Source organism: Macaca mulatta, chromosome 2 (assembly GCF_049350105.2).
Source record: "Macaca mulatta isolate MMU2019108-1 chromosome 2, T2T-MMU8v2.0, whole genome shotgun sequence".
Taxonomy (NCBI): Eukaryota; Metazoa; Chordata; class Mammalia; order Primates; family Cercopithecidae; genus Macaca; species Macaca mulatta.
In genome coordinates this window covers 47,224,072-47,234,029 of record NC_133407.1, presented here as the reverse complement: position 1 = coordinate 47,234,029, position 9,958 = coordinate 47,224,072, and the positions used below count along the sequence as shown (strand labels likewise).

The 9,958-nt window shown below is 40.3% G+C and overlaps 1 pseudogene across 1 annotated transcript; it reads left to right on the top strand.

Annotated features, from left to right (window-relative positions):
- The first annotated feature begins 928 nt into the window (after window positions 1-928).
- LOC716150 (large ribosomal subunit protein uL6 pseudogene) lies at window positions 929-1,640 on the top strand (annotated as a pseudogene). Its single transcript, XR_091995.4, has one exon. The product of XR_091995.4 is annotated as a large ribosomal subunit protein uL6 pseudogene (transcript).
- Window positions 1,641-9,958: the final 8,318 nt, after the last annotated feature.

Below are 9,958 nucleotides of genomic sequence, written 5' to 3'. Positions count from 1 at the left end.
AAGTTGTATCTACAGCTCAGAATATCTCTGTTTCAGATATTTAGCAGAAATCTCAATATTTGTTTTCTATACAGATCTTGAAAAATCCAACTTATTAATGCTTATGAAATATGCTAATCAATTCATCTAGTGCCTTAGCAACCTCTAGTTTATCTATGTCAGGGATGCTGTATGCAAAGTTTTTCAATGTTCTCATATAGTAAATGTGCAAAAGATTGCCTTAGTTAAGCTAAGCTTTCTAGTTAAATTTTCCCCACCCATTTTTTTGTTATTCAGGCCTTTTGTTTCAGGTTACTTTTCAAGTTAGTTGATTGACGTTGTTTTTAAATTTTCTATTGTATCTGTGCCACTTACAGTGAATATACTCAAATTCCTCTTGAGTAGAATAATCAAAACATAACAGTGAAGTCCACCATGAGAGCAGAAAAATATTGTCAGGATCATCCACTTCACTGATATATCAGCCAAAAATGTTGCACCATAAGCTGAAACATCACTAAAGCAAGAGGTTTATAGACTCTACCATGTGCTCGTGGATCTATTTCAGGGTCTTTTAATCAAGTTTACAACTACTGAGCTTCACTCTTTACATAAGAAATTGAAGTAAAGAAAAAAACATTCCCTGCACTTGAGTAATTTACTGTCATTGGGAAATATAGGCATAAAGTCAGGGAGCAAGAATATAAGAACAAAATAAGCTCTAGGAACATAAGCACATTTTTAAGATAAAATAAAGGATAAGTAGTGTTGTCTTAGAGGACAAATAAGGGAATGTTGCTTGAATTTGGCCAGGAAGGATGAATAGGTTGAAAATTTCAAAAGGACATCAGGAATCTCCAGCAAAAGGAGCAACATGAGCAAAGAGGTGGGTGCATGTGACGGTTAATACTGAGTGTCAAGTTGATTAGATTGAAGAATACCAAGTATTCTTTCTTTGCTGCGTCTACTGCAAGAATGGAGACCATTCTCAGCAATCAGACTGTCGACATTCCAGAAAATGTCGACATTACTCTAAAGGGACGCACAGTTATCGTGAAGAGCCCCAGAGGAACCCTGCGGAGGAACTTCAATCACATCAATGTAGAATTCAGTCTTCTTGGAAAGAAAAAAAAGAGGCTTCGAGTTGACAAATGGTGGGGTAACAGAAAGGAACTGACTACCGTTCGGACTATTTGTAGTCATGTACAGAACATGACCAAAGGTGTTACACTGGACTTCTGTTACAAGATGAGGTCTGTGTATGCTCACTTCCCCATCAACGTCGTTATCCAGGAGAATGGGTCTCTTGTTGAAATCCGAAATTTCTTGGGTGAAAAATACATCCGCAGGGTTCGGATGAGACCAGGTGTTGCTTGTTCAGTGTCTCAAGCCCAGAAAGATGTATTAATCCTTGAAGGAAATGACATTGAGCTTGTTTCAAATTCAGCGGCTTTGATTCAGCAAGCCACAACAGTTAAAAACAAAGATATCAGGAAATTTTTGGATGGTATCTATGTCTCTGAAAAAGGAACTGTTTAGCAGCCTGATGAGTAAGATCTAAGAGTTATCCAGCTACAGAAAGATGCCAGATGACTCCTAAGACCTACTTGTGATATTTAAATGATGCAATAAAAGACCTGTTGATTTAGAAAAAAAAAAAAGAATACAAAGTATTAATCCTGGGTGTGTCTATGAGAGTGTTGCCAAAGGAGATTAACATTAGAGTCAGTTGGCTGGGAAAGGCAAACCCATCCTTCATCTGGGTGGGCACAATCTAATCAGCTGCCAGTGTGACTAGAATATAAGCAGGCAGGAGCTTTTGAAAAGAGAGACTGGTCTAACCTCCCAGGCTACATCTTTCTCCCATGCTGGATGCTTCCTGCCCTCAAAAACAAGACTTCAAGTTCTTCAGTTTTGGAACTTGAACTGGCTCTCCTTGCTCCTAAGCCTGCATGTGGCCTATTGTTGGACTTTGTGTTGGTATCAGTTAATACTTAAAAAGCTCCCCTTTATATATATATCCACACATATATATATACATATGTATGTGTGTGTGTATATATATAATTCCATTTTTGGAATATAAATATTCCATTCTGGAATATATATATATCCCATTTTGGAATTATACATACGTATTTTATATGTATTCCATCTTGGAATATATATTTTACACATATATATTCCATCTTGGAATATATATTTTACACATATATATTCCATCGTGGAATATGTATTATACATATACATATTCCATCTTGTAATATATATTATATATATTATAATATATAATATATATTAAAATATATGTATTTATATATTATATATATTATATTATACATATTATATTTTATATATTATATATAATATATTATTTTATATATTATATATAATATATAATATGTATAATGTATATTATATATAAATATATAATATGTTACATATAATATATTAGCTCTGTCCCTCTAGAGAACCCTGACTAATACAGATTTTGGTACCAGAAGTGGTTCTGGAGGAACAGAATATTAAGGATGGATTTCTTTCATTGATTTTGGGGTTTCTGGAGTTGGCTGCTTAATATGATTAGGCCCAGAAATGCTAAGGACTCTACTCCTGATAATATGGAGAACACTGATAGTCCTTGGCATGAACTGTTTAGAGATGTATGCAAAATAACTGCATTTAACCACTCCTGATTAATCATTCATGAGAGACAAAGAGTTTAGTGACCCTATACATAATAACTTTGACCATATGTGAAAAAACAAGGAAGATAAGGAAGCTGGTTTGTTACTCCTAAGTTCAGTGGACAAAGTGATGAAAGAAAATGATGAACTCAGGGATTCTATCTCCCGGCTTCAGAAGCGGATACTGATCCCCAAATCTGTGAAGACTGCCCTGAGTGAGAGTCTTATCTCCTGTACAGAAAGAGATGAAATTATGAAAAAACAGACACAAGCTCTAATCATGCAAGTGGCTAACCTGCAAGGAAAGGTGTATGTACAGTCTCACCAGGTGTGTACTGTTAAAGTGAGGGCATTGATTGGAAGACAATGGGACCCAGCAATTTGGAATGGGGATGTGTGGGAGGACCCTGAAGAAGCTGGGGAGACTGAGTTTGTAAACTCTGATGAACCTTTCTTGCCAGAAGAAACAGTTTCCCCAATCCCAGTAGTGGCAACAACCCCTCCCCGACCCACGCTGCCATCCACCTTTCCATCTTTGTCTGAGGAGATAAACCCTCTGTTGCCTGAGGCAACAGTGATGGTCTCCCCTGAGGCAGTTGCCAGGCAAGATAAGGTTGATTCTCCTCAGGAGTGGCCCCAACACCCCTGTTTGCTTCTCGACCTATAACTAAAGTCCTGGCAGACCCCTAGAGGTGAGGTTGACATTATGCTTCAGTTTTCTAATTTATATAATTTATATATAATTTATATAAATATTTATAAAAATTTATATAAATACAATTATAATTTATAATTTATATATAATTTTATATATATAATTTATATATAATTATATATGCATAATGAATTTTCTAATTTATATAAACAGAAATCTGGAGAACAGGCATGGGATGGATACTAACGGTGTGGGATAATGGTGGAAGGAACAAAGAGTTGGATCAGGCTGAATTTATTGATTTGGGTCCACTAAGTAGGGACTCTGCATTTAATGTTGCAGTTCGGGGAGTTAAAAAAGGTTCTAATAGTTTATTTGCTTGGTTAGCTGAAATATAGATTAAAAGATGGCCCACTGTGAGCAAGCTGGAAATGCCTGATCTCCCTTGGTTTAATATAGAGGAAGGGATCCAAAGGCTCAGGGAGATTGAATGGTTGAGTGAGTTAGTCACTTTAGACCTACTTATCCCAGCTGGGAGGGGCCCGATGATATACCCTTGACCAGTGCCTTACAAAATAGATTTGTGAAGGCAGCACCTGCATCTTTAAAGAGTTCTGTAATTGCTCTTCTCTGTATATCAGATTTAACAGTGGGAACTGCAGTCACTCAGCTACAAAATTTAAATACAATGGGAATAATTGAATCCCAAGGTGGCAGGAGCCAAGTGGCGGCATTCAACAATCAAAGGCAAGATGGGCATAGCTGCCATAATGAACAGCAGAGGCAAAGTGGCAATCAGAATAGTTTGACTCATGTAGAGCTCTGGCACTGGCTAATTAATTATAGTGTTCCTAGAAGTGAAATTGATAAGAAGTCTACTGCATTCCTACTTAATTTACACAAGCAGAGAACTTCTAGGTCAAATGAGCAAAAGACTAATTTGAATTATAAAATCAGAGAATTATGGCCCCTCAATCAATTTCTAGACTTGAGTCAATTTAAAGACCCAGAACCCCTTGAATGAAGAAGAGGCTGGGTCCCCTTGAGGAAGGACCCCACTAGATTACCATCAATTTATGTAATGAATTTTTATCCCATCCTTCCCCAAGGAGACCTCCAGTCTTTTACCAGGGTAACTGTGCATTGCGGAAAGGGAAATGATCAGACATTTCAGGGACTACTGGACCCTGGCTCTGAGCTGATGTTGATTCTGAGGGACCCAAAACGTCACTGTGGTCCTCCAGTTAAAGTAGGAGCTTACGGAACTTAGGTAATTCAAGGACTTTTAGCTTATGTCCAACTTACAGTGGGTCCAGGGGGTCCCTGGACTAATCCTGTGGTCATTTCTCCAGTGCCAGAATGCATAATTGGCATAGACATACTTAGCAGCTGGCAGAACCTCCACATTGGCTCCCTAACTGGTAGGGTGAGAGCTATTATGGTGGGAAAGGACAAATGGAAGCCATTAGAGCTGCCTCTACCTGGAAAAATAGTACTTCAAAAACAATATCACATCCCTAAAAGGATTGCAGAGATTAGTGCTACCATCAAGGACTTGAAAGACACAGGGGTGGTGATGCCCACCCTATACCCATTCAACTCTCCCATATGGCCTGTGAGGAAAAACGGATGGATCTTAGGAGAATGACAGTGAATGATTGTGAGCTTAACCAAATGGTGACTCCAATTGCAGCTCCTGTACCAGATGTGGTTTCATTGCTTGAGCAAATTAACACACCTCCTGGTACCTGGCATGTAGTTGTTGACTTGACACATGCCTTTTTCTCCATTCCTATCAATAAGGTCCACCAGAAGCAATTTGCCTTCAGCTGGCAAGGCCAGCAATATACCTTTACTGTTCTACCCCAGGGGTATATCAAGTCTCTGGCTTTGTGTCATAATCTTATTTGAAGAGATCTTGATCACTTTTTGCTTCCACAAGGTATCACACTGGTCCATTACATTGATGACATTATGCTGATTGGATCCACTGAGCAAGAAGTAGCAAACACACTGAACTTATTGGTGAGATATTTGCATGCCAGAGGATGGGAAATAAATCCAACTAAAATTCAGGGACCATCTACCTCAGTAAAGTTTCCAGGGGTCCAGTGGCATGGGGCCTGTCGAGATATTCCTTCTAATGTGAAGGATGAGTTACTGCATTTGACCCCTCCTACAACCAAGAAAGAGGCACAATGCCTAGTGGGCCAATAAGCCCATTGAGCCCATTTCAATTTTGGAGGCAACACATTCCTTATTTGGGTGTGTCACTCCAGCCCATTTATCTAGTGACTCAAAAGGCCACCAGTTTTGAGTGGGGTCCAAAACTGCTGTGCAAGCTGCTCTGCCACTTGGGCCATATGACCCAACAGATTCAATGGTGCTTGAGGTGTCAGTGGCAGATAGGGATGTTGCTTGGAGCCTTTGGTAGGCCGCCATAGGTGAATCACAGCAGAGGCCTCTAGGGTTTTGGAGAAAAGCTTTGCCATCTTCTGCAGATAAGTACTTTACTTGAGAGACAGCTCTTGGCCCATTACTGGGCTTTGTTGGAAACTGAACGTTTGACTATGGGTCATCAAGTCAACATGCGACCTGAACTGTCTATCATGAACTGGGTTCTGTCTGACCCATCTAGCCATAAAGTGGTCATACACACAGCAGTCAGTCATCAAATGGAAGTGGTACACACGTGATCAGACTCAAGCAGATCCTGAGGGCACAAGTAAGTTACATAAGGAAGTGGCTCAAATGCCCATGGTCTCCACTCCTGCCATGCTGCCTTCTTTCCCCAAGCCTGCACCCATGGCCTCATGGGGAGTTCCCTATGATCAGTTCACAGAGGAAGAGAAGACTAGGGCCTGGTTCACAGATGGCTCTGTGCAATATGCAGGCACCAACCCAAAGTGGACAGCTGCAGCACTACAGCCCCTTTCTAAGACATCCCTGAAGGACAGCTGTGAAGGGAAATTTTCCCAGTAGGCAGAACTGCGAGGCAGTGCACTTGGTTGTACACTTTGCATGGAAGGAGAAACGACCAGATGTGCAATTATAGACTGATTAATAGGCTGTAGCCAATGGCTTGGCTGGATGGTCAGGGACTTGGGAAAAGCATGATTGGAAAACTGGTGACAAAGACATTTAGGGAAGAGGTATGTGGATGAACCTCTCTGAGTGGTCAAAAACTGTGAAGATAGTTGTATCCCATGTGAGTGTTCACCAACACATGACCTCAGCAGAGAAGAATTTTAATAATCTAGTGGATAGGATGACCCGTTCTGTGGGCACCATTCAGCCTCTTTCACCAGCCAATCCTGTCATTGGCCATTGGGCCCATAAACAAAGTGGCCATGGTGGCAGGGATGAATATTATACATGGGCTCAGCAACATGGACTTCCACTCACCAAGGCTGACCTGGCTATGGCCACTGCTGAGCGCCCAATTTGCCAGTAGCAGAGACCAACACTGAGCCCTCGATATGGCACAATTCCTCAGGGTGATCAGCCAGCAACCTGGTGGCAGGCTGATTATATTAGACCTCTCCATCATAGAAAGGGCAGGGGTTTGTCCTCACTTGAATAGACACTCCAGATATGGGTTTGCCTATCCTTCAGACAATGCTTCTGCCAAGACTACCATCTGTGTACTCACAGAATACCATATCCACCATCAGGGTATTCCACATAACATTGCCTCTAACCAAAGCACTCACTTTATGGCTAAAGAAGTGTGGCAGTGGGCTCATGCTCATGGAATTCACTGGTCTTACCATGTTCCCCTCATCCTGAAGCAGCTGGATTGATAGAACGGTGGAATGGCCTTTTGAAGTCACAATTACAAGGCTAATTAGGTGACCATACACTGCAGGGCTGGGGCAGAGTTCTCCAAAAGACGGTGTAGGCTCTGAATCAGGATCCAATATATGGTACTGTTTCTCCCATAGCCAGGATTCATGGGTCCAGGAATCAAGGGGTGGAAGTGGAAGTGGCACCACTCACCATCACCACTAGTGATCTACTAGCAAAATTTTTGTTTCCTGCTCCTGTGACATTACGTTCTGCTGGCCTAGAGGTCTTAGTTCCAGAGGGAGAAACACTTCCACCAGGAGTGTTTCCAGTAGAACAATGATTCCATTAGACTGGAAGTTAAGATTATCACCTGGACAATTTAGGCTCCTCCTACCTTTAAGTCAACAGGCTAAGAAGAGAGTTACAGCATTGGCTGGGTTGATTGACCCAGACTATCAAGAAGAAACCAGTCTACTACTCCACAAGGGAGGTAAGGAAGAGTATGCATGGAATACAGGAGATCCATTAGGACATCTCTTAGTATTACCATGCCCTGTATTTAAAGTCAGTGGGAAATTGCAACAGACCAATCCAGGCAGGACCCCAAATGACCAAGACCCTTTAGGAATGAAGGTTTGGGTCACTCAACCAGGAAAGAAAACATGACCTGCTGAGATGCTTGCTGAAGGCAAAGGGAATACAGAATGGGTAGTAGAAGAAGGTAGTCATCAATACCAGCTACAACAACATGACCAGCTGCAGCAACGAGGACTGTAATTGTCATGAGTATTTTCTTCTTTTGTTAAAAACATGTTTGTGCTTGTATACACTTGTACTAAGAAAATATCTTCATTTTATTTCCTTGTTCCTTTATCATGTGATATAAAATTTATTGACTTCACATCAGCATTTAAGTACTGTTTATGTAATTGTATTTGTATTGGGGATTGGTGTGCTTCTGGTTGTACAAAGGATAGTTGTGTTATGTTAGGTGTAATAATGACCTTATTATTGTGTTTATTTGAAGATTATGTATGATCTCAGGAGATGTGTGTGGGATCAAGTTGACAAGGGTTGGACTTGTGATGGTTAATACTGAGTGTCAACTTGATTGGATTGAAGAACACAAAGCATTGATCCTTGGTATATCTGTGAGGGTGTTGCTAAAGGAGATTTACATTTGAGTCAGTGGGCTGGGAAAGGCAGACCCACCCTTCATCTGGGTGGGCACAATCTAACCAGCTGCCAGTGCAGCTGGAATACAAGCAGGCAGAAAAATATGAATAGAGAGGCTGGCCTCGCCTCCCAACCTACATCTTTCTCCAATGCTGGATGCTTCCTGCCCTCAAACATTGGACTCCATGTTCTTCAGTGTTGGAACTTGGACTGGCTCTCCTCGCTCCTCAGCCTGCAGATGGCCTATTGTGGGACTTTGTAATCATGTGAGTTAATATTGAATAAACTTTATATATATAAACTTATATATATATATATATATATATAAACTTATGCATATATATATATGAATATATATTCCATTAGTTCTGTTCCTCTAGAGACCCTTGACTAATACAGTGCATAAAGGTTCATCTTTTGTTTGAAAGACATTGAAAAGGCAATTAGGAAAATCTTGACTTGTTAGAATTTGTTAGAAGATTGATCTATTTGGAAAGCCATGTAAGGGATTCCTGACTTAAGACATATTAGATAACTGAAGTAGGAGGATCACTTGAGCCCAGGAGTTTGAGACCAGCCTAGAAAACATAGTGAGCATCAGTCTCAAAAAAAAAAAAAAAAAATACACACACACACACACACATATATATACACACACACATATATATATCAGATAATAAACACTTTACTCATACGGCTAAGCTTTTATTTCAAGTGCTGCTCAAATTTAAAAAAAAAAAATCTAGAGATAAGATATAAAATGAAGAAACTCAAGCTAGGAGTTTTGGGATTAGAGATAAAGAAAATGAACTTATAGGCTTAAAAACTAAAACCTGCTACTGTTGCTATTGTCAGGAGCAAGAGTTGAATAGTTCAACCAAGAGTTGAATAGTTTCATGCTCTCTTGGGCTAACCAGCTGAAATTTGTATTTTAAAAATGACCTAGGAAGTGCCAAGTTTCTGGCTTCTGGCCGGAGGCTACACTTCCCAACTTGTCAGAATGGGTACCCTTCAGGTTGCAACACTTTAGGAGCAATAAGGCTCTCCTTTCCAAATTTATGACCCTCATTATTCTTCACTTGATATGACTGGTCTATGAGGATAGGATACCTGGAGAACCCCAGGTCCCATGGCATGATCAAAAGTCAATGCACTGATGTCCATAGCTCAACTGTTTCCTCAACCATACTAGGAGCAAGACAGGACAGACTCTGGAACTGTGAAGAGCTGCTGGATTTTGGAGTGCCAAATAAACAGCTCTCACTTTACTGTCAAAGAGCTGTTTTATTTGTGGATGGCAGTTTCAAGGTGAAAGGACAACATCCTATTTGAAAGACTGCTACTCTGATTGTAAAGTATACTTTTGTGAGCAGAGTTTACCATTCTCTCTACCTGAGTTCTCCAAAATTTGGAAACTATTCATGAGAATTCTTACTTTATGGTAATATAATCATTTGCATAAGTTCAGTAAGACTATGTTTTCTTTTGTAACAGGACACAAGGTCACAGTTGGAGACGCTGCTTGTTTTACCAAGGCTTTGACTGGAGTAACATATTTTAAAATTAAGTTCTAACAAAACCAAACACCGCATGCTCTCACTCATAGGTAGGAATTGAACAATGAGAACACTTGGACACAGTGTGTGAAACATCACACACCGGGGCCTGTCAT